This window comes from Prionailurus viverrinus, chromosome D2 (assembly GCF_022837055.1).
Source record: "Prionailurus viverrinus isolate Anna chromosome D2, UM_Priviv_1.0, whole genome shotgun sequence".
In the NCBI taxonomy this organism is placed as follows: domain Eukaryota; kingdom Metazoa; phylum Chordata; class Mammalia; order Carnivora; family Felidae; genus Prionailurus; species Prionailurus viverrinus.
This window is the reverse complement of record NC_062571.1, coordinates 80,943,107-80,969,573: the sequence shown is the minus strand read 5'-3', so window position 1 is coordinate 80,969,573 and position 26,467 is coordinate 80,943,107. Positions and strand designations below refer to the sequence as shown.

At 55.7% G+C, this 26,467-nt stretch overlaps 1 protein-coding gene across 1 annotated transcript in view; it reads left to right on the top strand.

Moving 5' to 3' along the window:
• The window catches only part of FAM53B (family with sequence similarity 53 member B), a 113,178-nt gene that overhangs the window by 5,810 nt on the left and 80,901 nt on the right, over positions 1-26,467 (top strand). The window lies entirely within an intron of this gene.

Genomic DNA, 26,467 nt, shown 5'->3' with positions numbered 1-26,467 from the left:
AATTCAGATCTCTCAAAGTAAACCATTTTGTGGTGCTTGCCACCCCAGATTTGTATAATATCACGTTTTGTTTACATGCCTAAAGTAATCAAATAACTGAACCCAATTGTGCGGCCTTCAGTGTGTGGGAACTTGGTACATCCCAGCCGGGGCTGGGCAGAGGCCCTGTGTTCTGTCTCAGACACATGGCTCTTCACAGGTTGATCCTGGGTTGGGGGCTGGGGGATGGTGTGAGCATCCTGTCTCCAGCAAGACCTGCCTGGCTGGATCTCCTGCCCTAGAAAGTTTGTGGGAAATGGCTGGGGCCTCTGTGCAGAGTTTCTAGACTCTAGAGCCCTCAATCTCCACCTTAGCTGCACAGTAGAATCACCTGGAGAGCGATTTACAAAAGAAAAAAAAAATCCCAGTGCCCACGCTCTATCCAGGACCAGTCACATCAGAATCTTGGAGAGAAGGCTCAGCATTGGTGTTAAAAAATATTTTTTTTTAGTGTTTGTTTATTTTTGAGAGAGAGAGAGAGAGAGTGGGAGACAGAGCACGAGTGGGGGAGGAGCAGAGAGAGAGGGAGGGAGACACAATCTGAAGCAGGCTCCAGGCTCTGAGCCCTCAGCACAGAGCCCGATGCAGGGCTCGAACCCACAAACTGTGCGATCATGACCTGCGCCGACGTTGGACGTTTAGCCAACTGAGCCACCCAGGTGCCCTCCACATTGGTGTTTTTGAAACTTGTGAGTTGATCCTGTTGTGCAGCCCGAAGGAGGGATGTGGGCAGGGGTAGACCCCACGCTTCCCTCAGGGACCTTCCTCTTCGGGAGTGGAATAAACCTACTGGAACTTTCTGTTGCTGCCATATCTCAGTGAAGGAGGATCTGAAAGGTACCCGTGTCTGGGCGAAGCGCCTGCTGTAGACATCATCGGGTTAGTTCCCATTTCTGTTGGGCCAAGTCTTGGGCACGCCTCCCCGTGAGCGGGATTCAGCCACAACCCCTCTGAGCTGCCTTCTTTGTGGAAGGAAGAGGGTAGGTTGTGTTCAGCTGGCTGCCTCGGAGCAGTTCTCAGGCGGGCCCTGCCTCCCCGCCATCTTTGCTGGTCTTTTCAGCCTCTTGTCCCTTCTGCAGGTTTGACACATGGTGTCCCGCCGGGGTACAGGGGAGGGAAGACGCAGTTTGGGTCCCGTGCGCCTCATGGTTGATTCTCGATGAGGAGCTGGTCCTTTCCACCTGCGTTGGCCGCGACTGTCACGCTCTCCGGCCGCCTGGTTGTACCTGACTGCTCAGAACCTGTCCTCTTGCAGGCATACTTGGAATTAGGTGTCGTAGAATTATGTCTAGAGTGACCAGGGGCTGAAGAGAGCACGGACTTCTCTCACCTGCTTGTTACCTTACGGAGGAGAAATCTAGCCCCCCCCCCCCCCCCCCCGCCCCCCCAACAGGTGCGGTGACTTTCCCCAGGTCACACAGCTGGCGCACAGAGGAACGGGAACCTTTGGCTTCTGGGTCCCCTGCTCCAGGGCTGTGTTCTCTGCTGAGAGACTTTGAAGCACAGCCTTGCTTGCGGGATGGCGTGCTGTATGTAGCACAGACCGGCAGACAGAGGAGTCCTGGTTCAGAGTTCAGGCCAGTGAAACAGGCCATCCGTGGCCCGTGGCCCACTTCAACAGTCCGTCCCATTTGTAATTTCCTTCCCTGGTGCCTACTCAGCAGGGATCCCTTAGGTTGCTCAAAGGGTAGGCTCAGTATATAAACCCCTAGCAGGGGAAACTGAGTCCCGACGGAAAAGTCCTAAAACCTTGAACTTGATGAAAAGGGTTTTGGTTGCTTTGGCCGAGGTTTGTCCACGTTCTCTTCTGGGCCCTGGTAATGGTGGTAAATAAGGGCCCTTTCCACCGTGCTAGGAGTTGGGTTTGGGCCTAATGAGGTGGGCCCGTGAGAAAGAGGGAGCCCGTGACGCCTGCGTTCACGTAGCCGGTGCTGACTGGGCACGTGCTGAGCGTCCCAACGGGGCGCTGGGCACTCCACTTCGTGAGTTCATTTGATCCTCCGGGCAGCCTGCGGCCGAGGTGCTTGCTCTGTCCCTTGCTGGAGACACTATCCCCCCCGGAGCCAGAGGGGCAGTGGGATCTCAGCTCATCCTGGCTGGCTCCAGTCCCGCATTCTCGCCACCATGCCGCGTTCGCTCTTCGTCCAGCGCCTGCCTCGGTGGAAAGGCGGTGCGGTCCCTTCCGTAAGCCGGGCGTGTCGTCCTGGGGGCTGTTCCCGGGCCGTTGCTGCCTGGGCACTGTGCTGCTACCTCCAGGAGGGGCTCGGGTGGCCCAGGGGCTCCTTTCTGGACAGCAGGGCCCGGCCGGGGCCTCTCTGCGTCCCGGTGGTTCCGGCAGTGCCCTGGATAGAGGAGGTGGCTTCGTGTGGGTCCAGTGCTCCTGCTTGGGGAGGCCACCCTCCTCCCAGCGGCCCTCTGGCTGAAGTGCCCTGACGGACAAGGCCCAGCTGGGAGAGGCCTCTGCCGCGCCTGGAATTCCCCTCGCTCTGGCATTCACGTTGGCCGGGGGCCTGGGAGCGGAGGGAGGTGCCATCTGCCGGCTGGGAGCAGCCTGTCTGCATGCTTGGAGGTGGAAGGACCGAGTCCTCCATAGCCGGCCACCTCCACGCTCTGGGTGAGGAGAAGGGGTCGTGTCCGGGGGTGGGGGACGGGGGGGGCGTGTCTGTGGTTCTGAGGCTCCAGAGAGGGTGTGGGATGTGGGGGCCCCCATGGTATAGTCCGGGGGGGGGGGCCACCCTCCTGCGAAGGCTCCTTGCTCGCTGGACTGGTTTGCGATGTGACCCTCTGGGCCCGGATTTCTCATCTTGCTGGCCCTGCCTCCCAGCCTTTTAAGGAGCCGTTAAGAGCCTGTCTGAGAAGCCCCCTCGAAGGGCGTGGTGCCTCGTGGAGGGACACATGGTAGCAGATGCACATCGGCCCACAGGGCACAAGTTCTTCCAGGCAGAGTCCGGGGCAGGCCGCCTTGCAGCCGGGGACGAACCGCAGAGGAGCTTCGGGCAGAGCGAGGGTGGCACCCAGGTCTGTGTCACTTGGGGCAAGGGCAGCGCTGCACTCTGGAATCGGTGCTGGGGTTCAGATCCCACGTCTGCCCTTTGTTGACCATCTGCCCTTGGGCCCGTGACACTGTCTCCCAGCCTGGGTTCCCTCATCTGGACGATGGCCATGCTGACAGCACCCGACCTGCGGGTGGGGGACACTGAGTGAGACCATGGGTGGAGACCCGTAGAGCCCAGCACGTGTTAGTGAGCGTCCTGTGTGGCCTGTGGCAGGCGCATGCTGTTGGGAGGACAGGTGGAGGGCTGGGAGGGCAAGGGGAAGACAAGGACAGTTGTCCTCATGGTCTCAGTGGGTGACAGGGCGAAGCACAGAGCTGAGCTCGGCTGGAGGGGCCAGATGGGGGTGGGTAGAGGCTTTCGTCACCCAGCATTCTCCATTCTTGAGGTGTCTTGGGAGTTTTTCAGGAGGAAGGGTTGAAGGCATGTGTTATAATTTAGTCTGCAGTGTGTTTCTGAACAAGAGTTAAGACTGGTGAAATCTCTTAAGCTTTCTCTTTAGGAAACAAAATCTCTGTTTACCAAAAGTGACCGACTTTGGTCCTAAACCTGGAAAAGTAAATTGGCGTGAGCGTTGCAGTGCGGCCTCAGGACCGGGGCTGTGTTCTCGCCAGCCTCTGAGTGTGAGGGTGCCCCTTGCAGGCCTCCAGGGTTGCTCACCTCTGGACTGAGTGGGAGGCGCCTTTACCCCCTTCTTAGATCCGCTCTGGATTCTTTGCAGCTGATGTCGTTATTTGGTCTTGTCCCCTCTTTCGCGTCCACAAGCTGCCTTCACAGCTGCATGCAGCATGGTGCAGGGCATAGTGTCACTGCTGGGGGTGTTCGCCCCCCAGCCGGGCCGCCTCTTGCCGACCCCTGGCGTGTGATTCCATTTGACTCTGGACCCCGGCGCCGCCTGAACACGACCGGCCATCCCTCCAGGAGCGAGAGCTCATCTAAGCTCGTCCCAAGTTTTTGAACCAAGCCCTTGACCCAGCTGACAGAGAGAACAGCCTTTACCCACTTCAGTGGTCACTGGGCTTCTCTTGGTGCAAGCCGGTGATTCCTGACGGTCTCTGCCCACGTGTCTTCTGAGCATCACGCCTCGTCAGCCCCAGCCTGGCATCCTGCAGGGTGAACAGGGGGGACCGTCTTGGCATGTGAGATTGCCTACTGGACTTTGGGCAGCTTTGAGGGAGACCCCGTCGGTACTGGAGTGGGAAGGCTTGGTATTATTTACGGGGTTCTGGGCAGGGGCCCTGACTCCAAGCTGCAGCAGCCCCTTCCCCTCAGAGGCCGGCATGGGTAGTTGGGGGTGGCCTTGGAGAGCCCCCTGCAGAGGACCCACCAAAGTGACTGGGCTCAGCTGGCCTTGACACAGACCCTCTTCTTGGCATCATGGAGCTTGGTGACTGTGGGGCTCTGTGTGAGGGAGGCAATAACTAAGGCCTCTGGTCTTGGTGGATGTGACAGAACTCTTCCTCACCCTCTTCGCCCCTTCAGATGTGTCATTGTTCCTGCCGTGACCACAGAACTCTCTGCCATCCTGGTGGTCCCCCAGGCACAACGCAGTCAGTCAGTATTTAGTAAACGCCCACTGTGCGTGTCAGGCCCTGAAGAATTCAGAGATGAGTAAAGTGTGTTCCTGTTTTTGCAGAGCTCACGGGCTTGTGTAACGGACAGTGAGACGGCAGTTGTTGTTTCTAATTATTTTATTTTTAGTAATCTCTACCCTCAACGTGGGGCTTGAACTCACGACCCTGAGATCAAGAGTCACAAGCTCTTCTGACTCGGACAGCCGGGCGCCCCCACAGACAGCAGTTGTCTTGACTGAGTTCCTCCTACGTGCCGGACAGAGGGTACTGAGTGTGATGGAGATGTGTGTGCACAGGGTACCGGGGAACCACAGTTCCGTGGGAGTCACAGGAAGGTCATTTAAACCAAGCCAAGGGGAGGAGGGTAGAAGGGCTCCCTGAGCCTTGAAGAATGAGCAGGAGTTGAGACAGGTGAAGGATGGGGGACAGGAGATGTTCCAGAGCAGGGAGAGGTGAGTGTGGAGGCACGGAAGCATGATGCCAACTGTGGGGCACTTGGGGGGAACGGCAGGTGGTGGACAGTCACCCGGACCTGGCTGCCTGGGTGAGAAGAACTTGTTGGCTTAAACTGGTCAAGGTCAGGATGGCAGCAGGTGCAAGGCAAAGGAGTCCCGCCTTTATCTCGAGGGCTGGGAGCAGGGAACCATATATCGATGCTGTGCTTCTGGAGGCTCAGCGTTTGGGGGCGCAGGTTGGGTTGGAGCAGACAACTGGGAGCCGGCTGACTGAGCTGCGAGCGGGATGTTGAACCAGGGCGGGGCGAAGGCCAGAGGGCATAGCTGTTGGTCGGTCGCCACCTGGAAAGGGGAGAACAGCCTTCAACAGTCCTCACTTGGGGCCGCCTTCCAGGGAGACTACCCTGGGGCCTAGTCCTTTTGACCTTGGAGTGACCTCCTTGGAGGGCACAAGATGAGCCCCCGATACGTGGAACTTTCATCGAGTGCCTTCTTGATGGCCAGAGGGATGTGGGCTTTGTTTAGTTTTAGTGTGAGCTCTCGCTTTCAGCGGGGACCCTTGAGATTCCCAAGAACTTTCAACGTTTCTTGCCTGTGCCTGCACTGGAACTAAAGAAATCAAAACGGACAAAAGCCTTTGGCGTTGGCGGAGTTGAAAACATCCGATTCAGTGTAAAGCTATCTTTGTCCGCCCCCCCACCCCCCACCTTGATGGAAACAAGTAACCATGTCGGTGCGATTTGAAAAAGGAGCTTCAGTGCCCTTTGGGCTCTGTCATGGCACGTGCTCTCCGGTGTTGTCCAGGGTGGGGGAGTTGCTGACACAAACACGCGAGAATGTTCTGCCTGGGTCACCTGACTTCTGGCGCCCGGTGCTCCTGTGGCCTCCACACCCTCAGATGCCAGCCCGGATTCCAGGCCCCGTTGACTGTGCGGCACGTGACTCAGACCCAGAGGAGGAGAATTAAGGAAAATAATGAGCCGGTGAGGGCAGGCAGGCCAGCAGCCCATCTCGGCTTTTGGGGTGTCTCTTCTAAGCCCCGTAGGGTTTTTGCTCATCAGCGTTCAGTCCTGAGAAGAGAAGTTAGCTTTAAATGAACCTTAATTTTGGCAGCAAACCTCCCTGTTCTTCTTCTCGTGCCCGGGGAGGTTAGCAGACGCCCGCACCTATTAGAAAGAAAAATAGACGAGAGGTCGGGCCCGGCCGAGGCCAAGTAGGCCACAAGGTGACCTGTGACCTGGAGCAGAAGAGCCACGTGCTGGGAATAGGGGTCCCGCCTGGTGGGTCCAACTCCCCGGCTGCCGAGGGGGCGATGGTCTGTTGACTTGCCTTAAAAGCCAGTCTGTTTTCTAAACTTGTGTGAGGTTCAGGCACGTCCCTGAGCATTACAGAAAAGACTCCCAGGGCATTGGTGCTCTGAGATGCAGCCCAAGTCCCCAGCGACCACGGTGCCAGGTCAGAGCACGGTCGGCCTCGTGGCTGCTCCACGGGTGCCTGAGCGGTGACTGAGGCTTGCAGGTGTCCTCCTGGGCTTTGAACCCACGTGAAGATGCCTGGGCCAGCCCTTCCCCTGCACTTGTGAGAGAGTGACCTAGCAAGCTGCTTCTGTCTGTTCCTGGGTGATCTGTGGGGCCTCAGGGAGACCCGGTGATGCCCCTCATGGAAGGCAGTGAGTGGCATTTGCTGGGCTTTGGGTGCTCCTGGGGGGGCACCAGGGCCTAATTTCCAGCTCCTAGCTGTGGCAGAAGGAGAGAGCTGGGAGCCCAGGGGCTTGAACCCCCATCAGGTTGGACCCATTGCTCATTTGGCCTGTGCTCAGGTTTCGTCCCAACCACCAGTGTGGGGGTTGCGGCCGGTGGTGTCTTAGGGCCCTGGAGGAGAAGACCGTGATCCCGAGTGCCCCTGCTTGGGAATGACCCTGGCGCACCCCACTAAGGAGATGGGGGAGAAGACGTCAGGGGCGGGGCTTCATCCCGAAGGCAGGAGGAAGGGTATGTCGCTGCGTTCACGTGTGCCCTGTGCCCTGCTCACGTGGACCTCCTGCAGCCCCGCAAGGAAGCGCAGAAGGGCGTCTCTTGGTGGCCCCGTCAGCAGAGCTGGGGGAGTGTCTTGCCGTTTTGGAGAACTCGTAGGGAGGCAGCGCTGTGAAGGGTGACAGGGATTGTCGCGTGCGGCACCCGGAGCCCCACTCCGCCCCAGCGCACAGTAAAGAGGGGCCACCCTGGGAGCGCGTCTTGTGGGGTGCCAGTGATCGACAGCCTTAGGTGAGGGGTCCCTGGTCACTAGAGGTGACCAGGGCTCCAGAGTGGTGGACAGGACAGGAACCAGGTGGGAACAGCATCTGAAAGCCCTTAAGCAATTGTCTTACTTTGTTTTTTCTTGAGGATTTCCTTCAGAGAGGAGTGAGCCTCTTACCGGGCAGGCCGGTACCCAGGAGCCCAGGCAGGCTGATGCTAGAAAAGCCTCCGTGGAGGAGAGACGAGGGCACGGAACAAGGATATGGGAGCCCTGGATTCTAGTCCTGCCATTTTATTGCACTTGACTTGGAACCAGCCACTTAACTTCCCTGTGGACTGGGACTAGCTGTGTCTATTTCATAGGGTGGGGAGGGATACATAGGAGGCTGAAGTCAGAGCCCCCAGTTCATATCCGGCTTCTCTTCACCGCGCGAGTACTTTTTTTTTTTTTTTTTTTTTTTACTTTTATTTTAAATGTTTATTTCTCAGAGAGAGACAGACAGAGAGACAGAGCATGAGCGGGGGAGGGGCAGTGAGAGAGAGGGAGACACAGAATCGGAAGCAGGCTCCAGGCTCCGAGCTGGCAGCACAGAGCCCGATGTGGGGCTCGAACTCGTGAGCTGCGAGATCATGACCTGAGCCGAAGTCGGACGCCCAACGGACGGAGCCACCCAGGCGCCCCTCGCAAGTCCTTTTCGAACGCCCCCTCCTTGCAGGCATCGTGCTAAGCGCGTTACGGCACCTCACTTGGTCCTCACGTCCATCTTCAGAAGTGGGCGCCATGATGGTTCCCTCTTTATAGACGAAGAAATCGAGGTTTCACCCGGTACAGATGCCCACGTTCATTCTGCTGGTGGGCAGTAGCCCTGGGGTTTGAACGCCCGGCTCTCTAATCTTTATAGAGGTTGACAAACTAAGCCCACGGGCCACATCTGGCCCGCTGCCTGCTTTTGTAAGTAAAATTTTACTGGCACACAGCTATGCCCGTTTGTGTTTGCAGTGTCGATGGCTGCCTTCACGCTCCGACAGCAGAGTTGGGTGGTGGCGACAGAGACCATACGGTCTACAGAGGCTTAAGTATTTACTACCTGCCTTTTACAGGAACAGCGGGCTGGCTCTTCTCTGTATGGATGCTGTATACGCTGTCCTCTGTAGTAGCCAGTAGCCACATACAGCTATTTCAATGTTTTTCAGCTTTGTTGCGGTATAATTGACAGAATTATACGGTTATTGAGATTAATTGAGCCTCAGTGGAACGAAAAATTCAGAACTTCGGCCACACTGGCCACACGTCAAGTGCTCAGAGGATGCGTGCACCTGTTTAGTGTCCTATTGGACAGGGCAGGTGTGGGCCCCTGCCACCATCACAGAAAATTCCATCGGATGGACGTGCGCCGCACCGTTCCCTGGTGTGTGGAAAAGCCAAACCTGAGAGAATCAAAGGTGTAGAGGAGGCGTCCCAGGGAGAGAGAGAACCACTGGCCTTTCCTGGCCCCCAAAACACGGAATTGAAAGTGAGTTCGCAGACTCAGAGGTGGCAGAGAAGTGTGTGATATGGACGGAGGGAACCTGGGTTCAGAAGAAGCTGTCCCCGCACCCCCCAGACTGCTGTCTGACCACGGGCAAGCCGCCCCGACTGCCCAGGCCACAGAGCCTGGGCATCAGTGACCAGCTGCTGTCTGAGGATCCCCCTCAGCCCTGCCCCTCTCTAGCCTGTGACCCCAGCTCCTTTCTCCACTCCCTGGCTCACCTGGGCTGGTGGCCTCATCAGCTCTTGGGTGCCTGGCCCGTCCCTGTCTCCGTCACCCACCCACCCCTGCCCCCACCACACTGAGATGGAATGGCCATATTTTCCACGGACACAGATAAGGAACCACTTTGCGCATTCACAATGGCGTACCGTGCAGCTCGAGGAAGGAAGAGGCGTCCCGGCTCCCTCAGCTAGCTGGTGGCATGCGGCTTTCTCCTTAAAATGCAGTTAGCGGCCACACCGAGGCAGTTCGTTGACTGATGTGGAGCGAGGCTGAACCGTAGCCCTTGGCCTGCTTGGTGCCGACAGTCTCTGAGTAAGAATCTCTTCAGAAGCTAATTCGGGGCCAGAGGCCTTTTGAGACGGGAAAGCAAATATGGGGAACCTGGGTTTCCAGTTCATTGGACTCAGTCATAACGTATCCGTGCCAGGGCCCCCTCCCTCGCCTTCATGCACGCCACCGGACTCTTGGGTGTAGAGGAGAGCTGTGTGCTGGTTTCCTGCTGGGCTGCCCCGGGTCCAAGGATGACTGCTCTGGGGTTTCTAATGCTGTGTGTTGTCGGGAGTCTGGTCCTCTCCTGGGAGCAGCTGGGGGTGTCGGTGTATGAGTCTGCACGAGTCTCCCCAGCTTGGACGGTGCCCGCTCCCTTCGTAGCCAGAATGGAAACTGATAAAATGCAAGAATAAGATACAGGGAAGAGCTTTCTGAAGCTTGGGCAAGTGTGAAGAAAGGGGAAAAACAGACCAGCCTGGTGGATTTAGCTGTGGAGTAGGTGCACGACCAAAGCACTCGGTAAGGAGGAAGTTGGGGTTAAGAGAATGCACACAGAGAGGTTTTGTCTCTTGCTTTAAAAAGGAAAAGAATAGCCCCGGAAGGCCAGGCTTGACTGCATGCCCGCCTCTGACACTGCTTGCCTGTAGCCAGCCACTCCCCAAATGGTCTCCTGCGCCTTCCTTCCGTAGCCAGCGGAGGGCTGAGAGCACCGCGGGTTGGGCTGGGCCCAGAATTGCTCACTGCCCTCCCAACACCCACAAGTGGGGGTGGGGGGAGATCTTACATGTGTGCAAAAAAAAAAAAAAAAATAAAATGCCGTTGCAAGTCAGTTTACCGTGGTTTTTCTACTTAGAGGGTTAGTTTTTGTTGAGCACCTACTATGTGCCAAGCACTGTGTGTACGTTCTCCTCTGATTGTCCCGGACACATCAGCTGTTGGTAATTAGCCCCTCTCTACAGGAAAGGAGCTGAGCTCCAGCCATATCCTTGAGAGCGTGGGTCCTGACCCTGGTTCGTCTTTTCCAGAGTCTGTGTCCGCAACAGCCGGTGTTATCCTCAGTCATGGACTGTGCTGCCATTTGAAAGAAATCTCTTGCTCCTCTGGCTAAGGCTCCGCAGTCAACATTTTTATCAGGGCCTGTAGGCGGACAAATAGGTTGCTCTGTGGGTTGACATTTAAGCAAACCCACTTCATCGAGCTTTCCCTTTTAATGTGTTGTTATGGTACAAGAAGTCTTCATTTGTCCCGGGCTATTTTGAAATAAAAGGCAGGAAACCCCCCTCTCATTTCTATATCTTGCGCAGAAGTCATCAAAACAGAATCCTGTGTTCTGTGCAGGACTTGTGATTGCGGAAGCAGCTGTTCTGTTCACGGTGACCCGGCCGAAGCCAGCCATCTGTAGGCGTCAGGGATCCAGAATTGTCTGTTCCATCTGCTGGGTGTACTTGCATTTGTTTAAAGTATTTGGCATGGAATCTCTTTCGTTCCCCACGTTGTGAGAGAGCCCAGAAGGGAGCCCTTCTCCTGAGGGCAGGGGCAGGCTCCAGGCCCTTGTCTGCTCCCAGCGAAGCCGCAGCTCGCCCTGTAGAATGGATGCCAGGCAGGGACACAACCCAGGTCGGGCACCTCCCCAAGTGGGAGGGCACTGTTGAGAATTGGGAGTTTCGTAGCACTACTCTGATGTGCTCAGGAGTTCAGACAGTCTGTGCTTTCTGGTCATTTTTGGGCTTTCAGCTAACTCAGAGTGAGCCAGGAGTGATGTAGACGGGCGTGCACGACGGTGGGGCACTGAGGCCCGGCCAGGCCGCTCGGCTCTGCGGACCGAGATGAGATGACCATACAGGTAGTTTCTGTCTGAGCAGTCAGCATCTGCTAGGCCACAGTCTGCACCCTTGTGGTCTGGGGGCCTGATGTCCTCAGGCATGATTTGTTTGGCCCCCATGATGCCTTTTTTTTTTTTTTTTTAAGTTTATTTGTTTTAAGAGAGACAGAGTCAGTGGGGGAGGGGCAGACAGAGAGGGAGAGAGACTCCCAAGCAGGCTCCCCGTCGTCAGCACAGAGCCTCATGCGGGGCTCAGACTCACGAAACCGGGAGATCATGACCTGAGTTGAAACCAAGAGTCAGACACCCAACTGACTGAGCCACCCAGGTGCCCCAGGCCCCCATGATGCTTTATGAATTTTTGCATTTCTTGACAGCATTTCAAAGCTGGGACTGTACAAAGAAGTCTGCTTTTCAGCCCTTCCTGACAAGTCAGGAGATTAGTGACGTCACCCCGGGCCCTCTTTCCCGCACACCTGCACAGTGCTAGCCGCAGCCGCGGCCGTGGCCTTCAGAGTGGCTGTCTGCTCCCCGGGACACGCCCTGTGCGCACCGGCCAGTTCCCACCTGGCACTCTTCACCCATGTATGTTCCCTGCTTGGCTCTGGAAGGCACTTGAGCGTGAGACCCCTGGAGTAGACCACACATTCTGAGGACAGGTTGAGGTTTTCCGGCTCTCCGGGTCGCTTGGTGCAGGGTGAGCAGTGGTGAATGGCCCTGTGCAGTGCTCGGGGTCCTCGCCATGATCCCGCTAGGTGTTCCGCCCGCAGGTGAACCGACAGATGAGCCAGCACGGAGCCCAGGGGACCTGCTGCCTTCCCCTCAGTGGAGCACTCACCCCGCTGGGAGGACGGCCCCACAAACAGGGCTCTCCCACCCAACGTTCACTCCAGGGTGCCCTGCGATGCCCAGCGACCCGGGGATCCTTTTTCTATGTCTCTCCCCACCCCCCAGCCCTATACAGTCACTCAGGTACTGAGTAATCTTTCTAGTCTCAAATGCTTCCATGATTTTAACAGCGGCTGCAGGATTTTTTTTTTTTTTTTTTGAAAACAAAGATTTAATCTTTAAATTATCTTGACAGGCAGTCGAGCTGCCACATACGAAGTAGAGAGCTTCTGCTCGTGGTAGAGAGGAAAGATTTCTTCGAATAAATGAAAACACGCTTCTCAGATTCTTCTAGCTTAGCGTCTTTGACAGAGACCCCGTGAAGCGAGTGCAAGTGAGGGGAAGATTCCCCAGGTGGCAATTTGTATTCTCCCAGAAATTGAGTTTTTCTTCTCCTGTTCCCCCAAATATTTAATATCAGTTACCTCTTTCATTTACCTTTTTTTGCTCAACCCCATTTTTCTCTCCTCTTGTGGCAAGTATCGTGCAAGCAATTTTTTTCCTCCATTTGTTTCTGACGCATTTCCCTAGACGGTCAACCTTTGGGTTTCGTAGTATCATTCCAGATATCTTGCCCCTTACAGACAAGCACTAGGTCAACTGTATCTGGATCCCTAGGTCCTGGCTCAGAGGAAGTGACTGTGGCAGGGCCCAGGCCTCCCACTCTTTCTTGACCTCACGGCCTTTTGCAAGAGACTCAGCCTCCTCCATGGGTCCCGGGTTTTTCATCTACAGTGCCGTCCTCCCCGTTCCTAGAGTTCTAGGTACCAAATGCACCAACGCACTGGTTTTCAAACTTTTGGGAGGACCGGAAGCTTCCGGAGGGCTTGTTACAACCTGATTGTTGGACCCCATTCACAGAGCGTCTGATCCAGTCATTTGGGGGGTGGGGGAGGGGACTGAAACTTCATTTCTAACAAGGTCCCAGGTGAGGGTGCCGCTGGCGGTCCCGGGACTGCACTTTTGAGAACCACTGCACGAAAACCACATGGTTGAAGCGGGTGTCAAAAGCTTTAGTGTTTACCTCAGCAAGGGGGTGGGTCAACCTGTGCAGGTCCCAGCTAGCGACTTGAATGCCTGCTCTGGGCAACTTGTGGGTCTGATCTTCCTTTTCATCTTTGCCGCGTGCAGAGGTGCACATTTAACAAAACTTTGCATCTTATTTTCTGGGAGACTTGACCCTCGGCACCCAAAAAGGTTTCGTTTCCAGCTGCTGTGGACCGAATGTTTGTGTCCCCCCTCAAAAATCTGTATGTCGAAACCTAGTGCCCGAGGTGGTGGTGTTAGGAGGTGGGGCCTTTGGGGGGTTTGACTAGGTCACAATGGTGGAGTCCTCGTGAGTGGGATTAGTGCCCTGACGAAGGAGTCCCCAAAGTGCCCTCGTCCCTTCCGCCGCGTGAGGACACAGCGAGAAGGCGGTTCTCATCAGACGCTGAATCAGCTGGCAGCATGATCTTGGACCTCCCAGTTTCCAGAACTGTGAGAAAGCAGGGGCTGTTGTTTATAAGCCACCCGGTTCATGGCGCTGTGTGACAGCTTCACTGAGCAGACGAGGACAAGGACCATTTTCATGGAGGCTGTTCATCTCCAGACTTGCATGGTAACAGTTGGAGGGACGCTTACTCCCTACGTGTAGTTGATTCTTTCTCTCCTTGAACACCACCCGCCGTCCACCCCGGCCGTCCCTCCCTTCCTTATCCGGACCCCTGATACCAAAGGAGGCAACATTGGTGGTTTTGAGTTCTGAGCTTTGGTTTGTCAGGTTTGTTTTACTCGTCCTCACCGGAGAAGGACCCCCCCCCCCCCCACCACCATTGGGTTGAGCTAACCCTTCCTCAGTGGCGCTCATCCTCTCGGGAAGCTTGCGTCCCTCATGGTGCTCATGCTCTCTGGATGCTTCTGCAGACTTCCCAGGGGTCCGCGCTCAGGCCGAGGTGCCTTTGTCTCAAGCGGCCTGAAATCAGTGTCCCCAGGGACTGGCGCGGCGCGGCCGGTCCACTGACATTCCCCCGGAGCAGCCGCTCTTTTCCCTGCCCCTTCTTCCCTGACAACGGAGGGGCCAGGTGCAGAAAGGTTGTTGCAGGTGGGGAAACCGAGGCCCAGAGCTAGGAGGGAGCACGCCTGTGTCTGTGCAGAGCCGGCCAGACTCTGGGTTGTCTGGTTGTTGGCTGCCCGCAAGGACTGATTTTATCTCATTTTTGGTTCCAGAGTGAGCCTGAGATCGCTGCTCGTGGCCTGTTTTTAGCTCACGTTGGACCACCTGGGGAGGGGGTGTTGCGTTGGTCACCGGTTCGGCTGAGCTTTGCGGTTTTCCTGGCAGTTCTGTTGTGCAAAGGAGTTGTCCCTGCTTCTGCCCCTGAGTTTAAAACCTCAGGGACAATAAAGCAGTCATGGTTTTGAATGCAGTGTTTTCTGTGGGGTTTCTCTGAGGCCTTTCCCGCGGCCCCAGGTCCGCCGCCGTGCCCAGGCCAATCCCCAGCCGCTGAGGCACACTGGCCCTTGTGCTTTTGTGCTTTCATAGCCGCGCAAACACGTGGTGAGCGCGTGCTCAGCACATGCCTTGAGCACATATTTGTAACTCTGGAGTCCGAGCCGATCGTGACATTCTCATGTGGGGTTGTGCGTGGCCACTCCCCCTTCCCAAGGGAGAGCACAATTCTCGCATTGTGTGGCGGCGTTCTGGGTTAGCTGCGTGGGTCAGTGCAGGGGCCGCTGGTGTCCTGGCAGATGGAAAGAACCGTTTTGCCGCTTTGTATCTTTACGCTGCCGTTTTTTACCAAAGGGGGAGGTTTGGGATACCTGGTCAATATCCCCCGGGGTCCCCTGACTTGGTTCAGCTAAGCACACCACCAGCCGGTGTCCCGTGTGGGTCTGCGCGTCTCGGCCTGGTGTTCTCGCCGGCAAAAGGGAGGGAAGAGGGACCGGAATGGTAGGGCGGACCCCTGAGAGCGAGGTGCGGGCCAGACGGGGGTGGGGGTGGGGGGCATTGGCCCGAGGCCACCCTCCGTGGCAGAGCCTCCCGGGCCTTGTGTAAGAGGGGCACCGGCATCAGCTGGACATGTGCCCATTTGGGCCGCATGGGGCTCCTTCCTCCAGAAGCTGGGAAGGGCCTCCCAACTCCCAGCACCCCAGCTTGCTGGGGGTGTTAGACACGTGCTTACTGGCTTCCCCTTGGGATGGCCTCGCCCTGTCTTTGGCTGTTGAGCTCCTCTGCGTCCATTGAGGCCTGGCCACCTCCTCTAGGACACCTGCCCGGGCTATCCCTCCCCACTTGGGATTACAGCCCCCTCCTCTGTTCTGTGGCGTTTGTCATATTCTGGCATGTATTATGCCTCGTGGTACACCTGTGTGAACTTTTGGTGGGTTGTGTGAACCCGGCTGGGTGCATCTATCTTCCTCCTTCAGTCCCTGGCACAGCTGGTCCGGGGAGCGTTGGACTTGGGCCGAGACTGACACCGTGAGGGAATAGTGACAAAAGAGAGCGACAGCGCAGGTTGTGTGTAGGATTTGGCCGTTAAACTAAAGTCCCCTAGAAAACACCTTGTGTTTCGGAGCGTAGCCTCGCACACACATTCAGCTTCTCTTAGGCGATCCTGCCCCTTGACCCTCCTTTGCTCACCATGCGGGCTCCCAAGACCTCGGGCCTCCTTGTGCCTGGGAGACGCTGGCCCACGGGGGTGCCCTGGAAATGCTGCCTCCCAGCAGGTCCTGAGGGTGGCCAGCTCTCTCTCCTACAAGCAGAGCGCAGAGGACAGAGCCTCGGGAAGGATCTTGGGCCCACATTTCTGAGAATCCTCCATGAGAAGGGCCGCTGCCCGCACAGAGGCTCTGGCGGAGGCTCTGATGAGTGTCCGTGGGGCCCCGAGGAGGCGTGAGCATTGTCAGCTACAGGGATTTTGCGCCGGCCGGATTCTGCCCACACTCTGCTGCTGTGGAACCCACACCGCTTTGAGCGCGGCCCCTCTGTGGACGGGGAGGTGTCATGCTTCGAATTAGTGTTAACAACACAATTTTGATAGCTGTGGGAAACCCTGCAAGCAAGAGAGGTCTTGATAGCTCTTGGCGCCGGGAAAGTTGCGACTTGACTTAACGTGGCGAATGTGTTTTCTGGTGCAGCAAACATTTCCTGAGTTGCTCTTCGTGCCGGGTCCTGGGGACTCGGGGGACTAAGGCTGGGCATGTGCCCTCCAGAAGCTCACAGCCCTTGGGGGAGGCACACAGCGCTGTTTGCTTCTTGCTTCTACGATTCAAGGTGAACACTTCCTGGAGGAGGTGCTGAGTCTGAGAGATGAGAGTGGTTAGCCTGGCTGCAGGCTGTGGAGCCTGAATGGGGGCAGGGAGCAAATTTTAGCCAGAGAGACCTGCGTGAACAAGGGTCCGGACGCACGGAATAGCCTGGTGTATCTGGGGACTTGTAAGCATTTTGTATGTGCTCAATTAAAAAAAATTGTTTTTAATTTATTCATCTTTGAGAGACAGAGACAGAGCGTGAGTGGGGGAAGAGCAGAGAGAGAGGGAGACACAGAATCTGAAGCAGGCCCCAGGCTCTGAGCTGTCAGCCCAGAGCCCGATGCGGGTCTTGAACTCATGGACCGCGAGATCATGACCTGAGCCGGAGTCGGATGCCCAACCGACTGAGCCCCTGTGTGCCCCAGGCGCCCCTGTGTGTTTAATTTTTAAAGCAGTGACAGTAACTGTCCCGTGTCCCTGTCACCCAGCCACACGTCTCCTTCCCTCGCTGGAGGAACTCCTGTCGTCCTTTTGTTGTGTATCTTCCCAGAGATCTTCCCTCCATGTGCAAGTGTATACAGATAATGTGTATATGTAGTTTAGGTTAAAAAAAAATTACGTATTTTTGCATAGGTTATCCTAGGTGTGGTTCAAGATTTAAAACAAATAGAGTGGCTTTCCTTGAAGAGTCTCCTCTCGCTTCTGTTCCCAGCTACCTGCTTTCCCTCCTCAAAGATCGCTGATGTTAAGTGTCTTTGGTATTCTTTTTTTTTTAATGTTTATTATTTTTGAGAGAGAGAGTGCAAGTGGGGGAGGGGCGGAGAAAGAGAGGGAGACACAATCTGAAGCAGGCTCCAGGCTCTGAGCGGTCAGCACAGAGCCCGACGTGGGGCTTGAGCTTGTGAACCGCAACATCATGACCTGAGCCGAAGTCAGGCGCTTAACCGACTGAACCAGGCAGACACCGCTGTCTTTGGTATTCTCCCAGAGACTTCCATATCATTAGAATTATTTGTTTAGTCTTACCTAAATGGGAGCTGACGATGCTCACCGTTCTGGTCTTTTTTTTTAAGTTTTTTTTTTTTTTATTTTCAGAGACAGAGAGAGCGAGAGCGGATATGAAAGCAGGGGAGGGGCAGAGAGGAGGAGAGAGAGAATCCCAAGCAGGGCTCTACGCTGTCCGCGCAGGGCCAGATGCAGGGCTTGAACTCACGAACTGTGAGATCATGACTTGAGCTGAGGTTGGACGCTCAACTGACTGAGCACCCCCGGGCACCGCTGGTCTTTGTTTTTTCCCGTTAGGTAGACTGGAGGATGGTTTCCTTCCAGTATGTATTGAGGGCTCTCGGCCTTTGAAAAGCTGCATTTTGTCCTTTGCATGGGTGCTGTGGCATTTGTTTACCTGCCCCTACTGTTGGGCTGTTCGGTTGCTGCCCACCTTGGCTGCGGCAGCGGGTGTGTGAATTTCGGCGCACAAGCAGGACCAGCTGTAGGGGAGGTGAGTTTGGTACTACACGTTCCCGCAGCTCAAGGGTGATGGGATGGCACGGGGACTTTGCCCGTGACATGTGTCAGGTTCATCTCCCTTGAGGTTGTCTCCTTCCTCTTTGCGGAAGGCAAGTCACTTTTAAGTTGGGTTCTACTGAGAGTTTGGGAGAGAAACTTTTATCCCTTTGCTGCCTGCTATCTATCAATGACCCCTCTGTGGTAGAGGCTTCACCTGGGCTCGTGAAGTGAGGCCGACACAAGCTGAGGTCAGCAGCATTCGGAGAGACTGCCTCTTGGGCACCTGTGCCAGGCTTAGACCCTCCTGCCACCCACAGTGGCCAGGCCGGGCAGCAGGCCGCCGAGCGGCTTTGCCAGCCTTGTCTGCTGGGGTCTCGTGGACGTGGAGGCCGCTTCCGGGCGCTTTCTAGGCTTTGTGCGTATCACGGCCACAGTCAATGTTTTGTTGGTTCATTACTAAGAGAAGCGAGCAAAAGTCTGCCCAGGCAGAGAACCCGCCTAGGTGCAGGAGGGAGGGACCCCAGCATTGCTTTGTTCTTAGCCCGGAAAGTTGTGATGCCAGTTTCTGAACTTCAGAAGGCCCGATTATGTTATCCTGTGACTTGTTTTTTAGAATGTGCTCTGCTTCCCAGTGTATTTTATTTTGCTTTTTACTTCACTCATGCATCAGTTGCTAATAGTTTTCACCTCCTTGGGAGGAGGGCCCGTGGCTTTGCTGCACCTTCAAAGCCCCTCCCATCACGCAATGCAGCACCAGTCGCTCAGTGCGGGCTTGTTGAACGATGAAATACAGTTTTTCAGAGATGATAACCTGCTGTTAAGTCTTCCCTGAGAGCGCCTGAAACTTGTTTTGGTGCCCGGATGCTGGCCTCTGACCAGTACCTGTTAGGTTTCACCCATTCTGATCCCATCCCCTAATGTAATCTGACAGCTTCATTTTCTTTCTTATTAGTTCCGACTCTGAGGACGTTGCTAATCTCTACTCACCTCCCCTCGTGTCGCCCCTGGCTGGGAGCCCTGCACGTCTGGTATCTCCTCCAGACGAGGCTCCTGACCAGGGCCAGGCCCTTCCATATGATCCGAAGGCCCCTGGGGCCAGGTTTTGGGAGGTGCTCCAAGGCCAGGCCTGGCTGTGGAGTTTTGCTGCTGACTTGATGAAATGGGCTTCCTGAGAGCAAGGCAAGTCAGCTCAAAACCCGGTTCCGGTGGTTCCAGGACAGGGACAATGACAATAACAGGTCCCGGTGGTTCCAGGAGGGGGACAATGACGATAACACAACCAGAGCCGGAGCTGGGTGCGTTTGGCAGGTTCTCAGGCACTTTGGGGACAAGCGGGGGAGTGAATCAGTTTCTTTTGGAGCCATTTCGGACGGGGAGCATGATCTGCTCAGCTCTGGAAATGGGGTTAACTGTCTCAAGGCCCTTTGAGCCTCACTTAGAGCCATCAAGGTCTGGGTGGAGCATTCTGGAACAGCTCAGCGGGGCTTCTAAAGCACCTTCCCCGTAAGCCAGGTGAACCTGGTTGGCTGCATCATTTCCTTTTCAGCGCCCCAAGGCCTTTGCCCTGAGTGCAAGGAGGCCCCGGTGTCCCATCCAGGGTGCTTGGAAGGAAGTGGAGGCCGGTTACAGATGAGGTGCCCCTCCCTTCTCCTGCACCCACGCCCTGCCAGAATATAAAAATGGGGCTCCGGACCCAGGAAGCAGCTGCTCCCCAAGCTCCTTAGACCCATTCCGCGGCCAGTTCCAAGTGGCTTGGGGCAGAATGCCTGGGTTTTGCCTTGCATCCGGACCTCCGGGAAGCCCTTGTGACAGGAGTCTCTTTCTCTGTCCAGACAGTCAACGGTCCGGTGCGGGTTTGGCCCTTGTGTAGACGGATGACTGTTGCTTACACAGATAGTGCCCCCCGCCCCCATCGGGGCTGTAGCCCACGGCCAGGGTGAGCTTAGTAGAGTTTGTCCCACCGTTTCTCCCTTTGGAAGCCCCCAGGGAGGTACCAGAGAGATGGCTTCGGGGATTTGACCCGAGACGCCTTGGAGTTCAGGCGTACGTGTCGTTCTAACAGACCCATCAGGCAGCTGAGTCTCTCGAAGAGTTTGGTTTTGGCAGATGATGCCGTTGTAGAACGTGTGGTGGGACTCTGCAGGAGGAAGCAGGTAGAGGGGAGGAGGCGGAAGGCTTGGCGTGGATTGTCAGCCTGTCTGATTAATTTCTCCACCAGACCCTGTAAAGTAGGTGGGTGATAGGACTCGGTGGGATCGGGCGGGTGAAGTCCTGCCTGTAAGATGAGGTCAGGGTGTGACCTCTGAGTGGGTGGCAGGTGGGGACCCTGGTGGTTCTCGTGTCCCTACCAGTCCTCCTCGAGCCTCCTGCGTCTTCTCCAGCGTTTCACTGTGATACTTGTGATACTGTTAGGGGGCCCCGGGCCCCCGAGATAAAGAGGTCGCTGCCCTCCCAGCTGTGTCCCATGATCCCTCTGCGCGGGGGCGTGGCAGTCCTGTGGGAGCAGCACTGGGGTGCGGCCGGGGTTGGGGCTGGAGTCCTTGTTCCTGCCCACGGACCTTCTGGAGCCACACAAGCATGAAGACCATGCTTGTAGCCCAGGCTGGGGGGCTCATCTTGCGGGAGCAGGAGAACGTAGCCGTCTTTGGACCCCGAAAGTCTCCATAAATGTTTTAGAAAGGAAGAGGGTGTTCTCGTAGCGGAGGTGGGGGATGAAGGTGTGGAAGCTGGTGACCGACTGACTTCCTGGGCCATCAAGAAACTCCTAATTCAGAATGTTGTCAGTGTCACTGAAAGACACCAGGCCGCCCCTGTGTGCTTCGGGACCGAGCTGGGAACATGCACTTGTACGACAGTCCTGTCTCTGCTCCTTCAGGATGGAAGAGAGAGGGGCGGGCTCTGCAACCCCACCTCCCCCAGCCTCCAGTTACCTGGCATTACCTGCCCCTGGGATTGCTAACACATCGGAACGTCAGGGTGGCTTCCTGCTTCCTGCTTTGCCGTGTGAGAGGTGACAGTTGAGGCTGTGCAGCGAGTGAGGATTTGGCCTTTGCTGCTGTCCAGTGTCCCGGGACCTTGAACATGACAGGTTAGCTCCGAGCGGGACCAGGAAGGCGGCCTGCACACAGCCCCCCACAGCGGTTGCTCTTTCCGCTCTTACCATCCTTTCTCACAGCTCACACCCCCTCAGATCCGTGGTTGAGACTCAGACACCCTCAGTTCCCATTTGCATGTCACAGGCGAGGAAACTGAGGCCCAGAGAGGTAGAATGACCTGGCAGGTGGCTTGCACGCACACGCTCGCTAGTCAGAAATAATGACTCCCGATTGACAGGGGGGGGAACTGAGGCCCAGAGAGGGAATGTGGCTTGGCCAGCAGGCAGAGCGGCTCAGGGGCAGAGCCGACGCCAGAATCCATGTTTCCTCTGAGCCCTGCTGGCTCCGCCCAGAGCACACTGCCTCTTATATGGGCTTCTCTATATAGACTTTTGATTTTGTTTAAAAAAAAAAAAAAAAAATTTTTTTTTTTTTTTTAAACTCTTCACGTCTTTTGGTTTTTAATCATGGTTTGATTGAATTCGCTGTACTCGTAAACAGGTCTGACTGAAGAACAGGTCATGGTCGTCTTAGGCTAAGTGGCTTAACATTTCAGTAGATTATCTTTGGGGCCCTTGCTCTGTCTCCTTGTCCCCTGCTCTCTGCCTTCCTCTCCTTCACCCTGGTTTGCCGGCGAAGCTGGTGTCTGCTTCTGTGCTCAGTAAGTACCGGTCCTCTCCCGGCCTTCGTTCCCTTCCTTCTGAGTTTGCTCAGCAAGTTCTAGCCCGCAGCACGCTCTTCTCTCGCGGCGTCTGCTGGGTTAACGTGGCAGGAACGGTAGTGAGCGTTGCCCGAGAGCTCGTAGGAAACGTGTCTGTCGGTTCTCATTGATAAACGAGCTCCTGACAAGTTCTGCATGCAGTTGGCTTTGGTTTCAAGAAGCAACACCGGCTGTGTCGTTCCCACGTTCAGCTTTGTTTTGGCTCTGGGTCTCGACGCTTTCACGTCCCCGAATCATGTCACTCTCCCCCCGCCCCCACCTCGAAATGTTATTTGCTTAAAACCCCAGAAAATCCCTACGACACTGAGAATGACTGTGTAAAGTCCCAGAGAACAGAGTCCCGATTTGGTTCAGGGGCTCATTGTGCGGTTTGGTTTTCCCCCCTTGAGGAAGACGGTCTCGTAAGGGAGCTCGGGTGGGTCTGATCTGCCAAGGGCACAGGGTGGGTTCCTTTCTAGCCAGGTAATGTGACTGCCAGTCCTTCTCCAAACGTGGACCCCTGGTGGCCTCTGATTGCCTGAAGGACTAGGCCAGGGAAGGTGTGTTCATCTCAGTTGCGAAGAAAAATAACCTCCAGGGACACGCCTTGCTTTGGGGTGAGGGCTGGGTGGGTGGGGTGAGCACGCCCTCTGCGAGGAGCAGGTGCTTGAGTTTTGCGGCAAGAAAGTATCTCTTCTCCCCTGAGAGTGTGATGCAGGCCTGTGCCACCTGTGAGGCTTCAGGCCATTTTGCCTCTGGGGGCCTACTTTCCTCACCTGTCACATGCAAATGGAACCCCGAGTGAGCATAAAAGTCAGTAGCGGACTTGGAGGTCCAGCAGCCCCATCCCAGGAGCCAGGGGCTGGGGGGATTCCTATTTCCTGCTCCCAGCAGCTCGTGCCGTGGCCGTTGAGGACGTGATCTTTGTTAGATAGTTTATAAGCATCTAGGAAGGGCCTACACTCTGCTCAGAATTGTGCTCACCTGTGGCCTTGCGTGCCTGTAGGGACATTCTCTAAGGGCCCCCACCTTCCAGAGTCTTCCCTCCTTAACCTTCCACCTGAGGTGGGCAGGACCAGGATCCCTTCTTACAGATTACAGAGGATGAGAGTGAGCTTAGCAAAATTGCGTAGCTTGCCCAGGGCTCCACAGCTCCTCCGGGACCGAGCTGGGTGGAAGGGTGGCTTCTGGACGGGAATCCGGCACCCTTCCCCAGTTTTGTGGATGCTACTAAAGACGTTGGTATCAGGTTCCTGCCGGGGCAGGCTCTGTGCTGAGACCGGAGGGTGACTGAGGCAGGTCCACAGCCGGACTGTGCAGGTGGAGGGGCACCCCCCACCCCCACCCCTGCCAGGAGCACCCTGGGAGTGGACTCGGGGAGAAGGGTGGGCTGTGGCGGAGGGGTGGTCGGAGGCAGAGGCCCAGCGAGATGGGGACAGATGGACTAGATTCTGGCTGGCGTAGCAGGACTCCCCCCGGGGCTGGGAGCACCCCGGCTTTCCTGGGGAGCACTTCACCTTCTGCATGGCACCCGGTTCAGCTGCCCCTCCATGCAGTTAAGGATAGAAAGTGATGACTTCACGTTCTTTTCACCTTCTCTGAGCTGCCCTCTCGCGCCCCCGGTCCCTGCCTGCCTTGGAACCCCTAGTGCTGTGTTTCAGCACTAGGTTCCAGAAGGTGGGTGTTCAGCCTGGGATACCTCAGGGTGAGCTGTGTGGACAAGGGTGTACTGCAAACCCGGCATTTGCTTCAGCATCCGGTCAGTTTAACTGAGAAATCAAATGCCTAAAGGATCATTACCGGGAAATGTACAGATCCTGGAAATTTACACATTTCTGCTAGAAGACTCCGTGGTTAAGACAAAGACTTTGGAGTTTGGCCGATGTGGCTTGAGTCCTTGTTTTATCCTTCATGCCTGGGTGACCTTGGGCCCATGCCTCAGTCTGTCGCTCCGTAAAATGGAACAGCCACAGTGCCCGTTCGTAGGGACACTTTGAGGAAGCAGTAAGCATAGAATGTGGTATGGTTGCCATGGCTACTCTTATTGTATTTGTGCTCTGATGAAAGGTAGGCTCTGTGTCACCTCTGACTTCCTGAGATACAGACACAGAAGATGCTGGGAAAATGGTAAAAAAAACAACCAAACTTCTTTTTTTTTTCTGGACTCTGGAATTCGCTTAAAGCAGCAGTGATTGGTGTCGAGCGCGTCCGAGGTGTCACCATATTGACTAGAGGGGCTCTGCTCATCTCCGGTTTTCTGTCTGTGTGTTGAAGGTGCCGGAGGCATAGCTGTCTCTCATCAGTTCTCTTTCGGGAGGACTCGAAGGCCTGGGAAGCGTGCCCTGTCCAGACCCACGTCCTCTTACTGAGCCTCCAGGCCCTCTTCCTGGCACTGACGGGGTCCGCGAGAGAATGGGCTGTGGGGACGCTCCTGCAGCTTTTAACTTTCACCCTGTGAGCTCTGGGGGGACTGAGGTGCAGAGGCAGCAAGCCAGAGGTGACCCTGGGCACGTTCCCTTCCTTCCTTCGGCAGAGGGGAGCCTCGATGCCACCACAGGCTTGCAGCTCCCCCCTCCGCCCCTCCATCGGCTTGTCGCAGGGTCTGGCAGAAGGCACGACCCACCGAAAGATGCACTTCTCCACGTGTTCACGAATTTGCTTCTCGGTCCTGTCCCCAGACTGCTTTTGTCCTGCCGACGGCTGAAGTTTCAAAGGTCTAAAAATGCATGCGGCCTTCCCGAAGACCTTGTAGCATGGATGTTTTCCTCCCATTTCCTTTGCTTAATGGAAGGGGAGGTGGACGCACCGAGAAATGGCTTGCTTGAGCCATCAGGAGAGTCACTGTCTGTGGCCAAGGTCCTGTTTAGCTTTTGCTCTGAGCGCTGTGTTTAGGGCGGCGAGATATCCTCCTGCTGTAAAACTAACTTGTGCAAGTAGTAAACACAGGATATAGATACTCTTTAAAAGAAGGCAGAGTTTGTCTTGACGATCTCCAGTGTGGTCAGTTTCTTATTAAGGGATAACCCTTCAAAGTGCATTACAGAAGCATTTGGTAAACTCCTTTAATCTACTTGAGAGTTCTATAGAGGTTTAGAGTTTACAAAACTTCTTAGCATTCTATAAATTCATTTCGCATGCACCAGGCAGGGCTCCCGTTTGCCAGAAGCTGAGAGTCCCTGACCACAGTGGTATCAGAGAGCTGGATTCAAGGGTTGCAAATGGATGTTCTGGATTGAAGATCCAGAACAAAAGCAAGGAAGTCTCATGTTAGGAAGGACTTGTGTGAGGGATCGAGGCCGTCCCCTGTTCCCTGTGGCATCAGGGAGAGAGAGAGTGGCCGAAAAGGCAGGCCTGGATTCACATCTCGACCTCACCCCCTGCTAGCTGTAGGATCTTGGGCAAATGCTGGAGTTATTTTCCTGGAGCCTCAGCCTTCTCATCTGGAAAATGGGAGTTCTGCTAACAGATGCCTATTCACAGGAATGTGAGAGGTTAAATGAGAAGAGCCTGGCCCATGGTTGGTGCTCAGGGAGGTGGAGGCCAGGGGTATGGCCGTATGGGGGGAGGGGCTGTGAAGGGAGATGGGGGGTGTTTCTGGGACTGAGGTGCCGTGGTGCGGGATCCAGGGCCTCTCTCTGAGGGTGGGCGGTGTCGCCTGGTGCCCTTCCCAACCTGCAAGCCTGGTTCTGGGCACGGTGTCGGGGAGTCCGGGCTGCCTTTAGGTAGATGCGCCTTTGGGGCAGGACTTGGGGGGGTGGGCAGAGCCCTCTGCCACCCCATCTATGCCCAGGGAACAGGAGGGTGGTCAGGGAAGTGGGATCACAGATCAGTAGAAAGTCTGACTTTGCTTTCTGCTCTTTCGATGGAAATGCTGGAGAAGGTGAATCGCTGAGTGGGGGGCTCCTGGGGCCAGAGCCTGAGAGCTTACGTGCCTCTGAATAGCAGGCACCTGTGGGGGTGGGGGCGACCCCTTCTTCCCGTGCACAGTGGCACCCCAGATGGATGTGGAGGCAGGGTGCGAGGCCCCTCTGCCATGAGCACTGTGCAGGGAGTCTGATTTACTACCTAAATAAGGGCACAGGGAAGTGACAGTACAAGATGTAAACAAAGGCAGGGAATCTGTAGGAGACGTACCGGGGAAGATGTTGAGAGACCGACGGTGGCTACTTGTGCCGAGGGGGCCAGGCACTGATGTCCGGGGCCTTCTCTGTGCCCCACTCTTTCATACATATTTTCTTATCCGATCTCCCAGCAGCCCCCAGAGCAAAGGTGTCACTGCTTTCGTTTTAAAGAGGAGGACACTGAAGTCAGGTGATATGCTCAAAGCGAAGGCGGGGGCTGTTAGAGCCCACAGCACGGCTCCTTGCCCTACCTTGCACGTGGTTTCCTTGGTTCAGGCAGTGGCAGCCACGTGGACTTCTGCTTTTTACTTTTAAGCTTTATATTTACTTACAGTGCAATTCATGTTTTTGATATTTCTGTGAGTTTTTTTTTTTAAGTTTATTATTGACAGAGAGCGTGCGCACACGAGTGAGGGAGGGTAGAGCAGAGGGGGTGGGGGGAAGGGAATCCCAAGCAGGCTCTGCGCTGACAGTGCAAAGCCCGATGTGGGGTTTGGACCCATGAGATCATGCCCTGAACTGAAATCGAGTCGGACGCTGAACCGACTGGGCCACCCAGGCACCCCAGATAGTTCTATTGGTTTTGATAAATGCATAGATTGAGTAGGTTTCTAAAATTTTGAGATCGTCGTAAATTTACATGTATTGTTAAGTCGTAGAAATGCTATGTGTCGTTTACTCGGTTCCCCCAGTAGTGACATCTTGCACAACTGTCATTCAGTA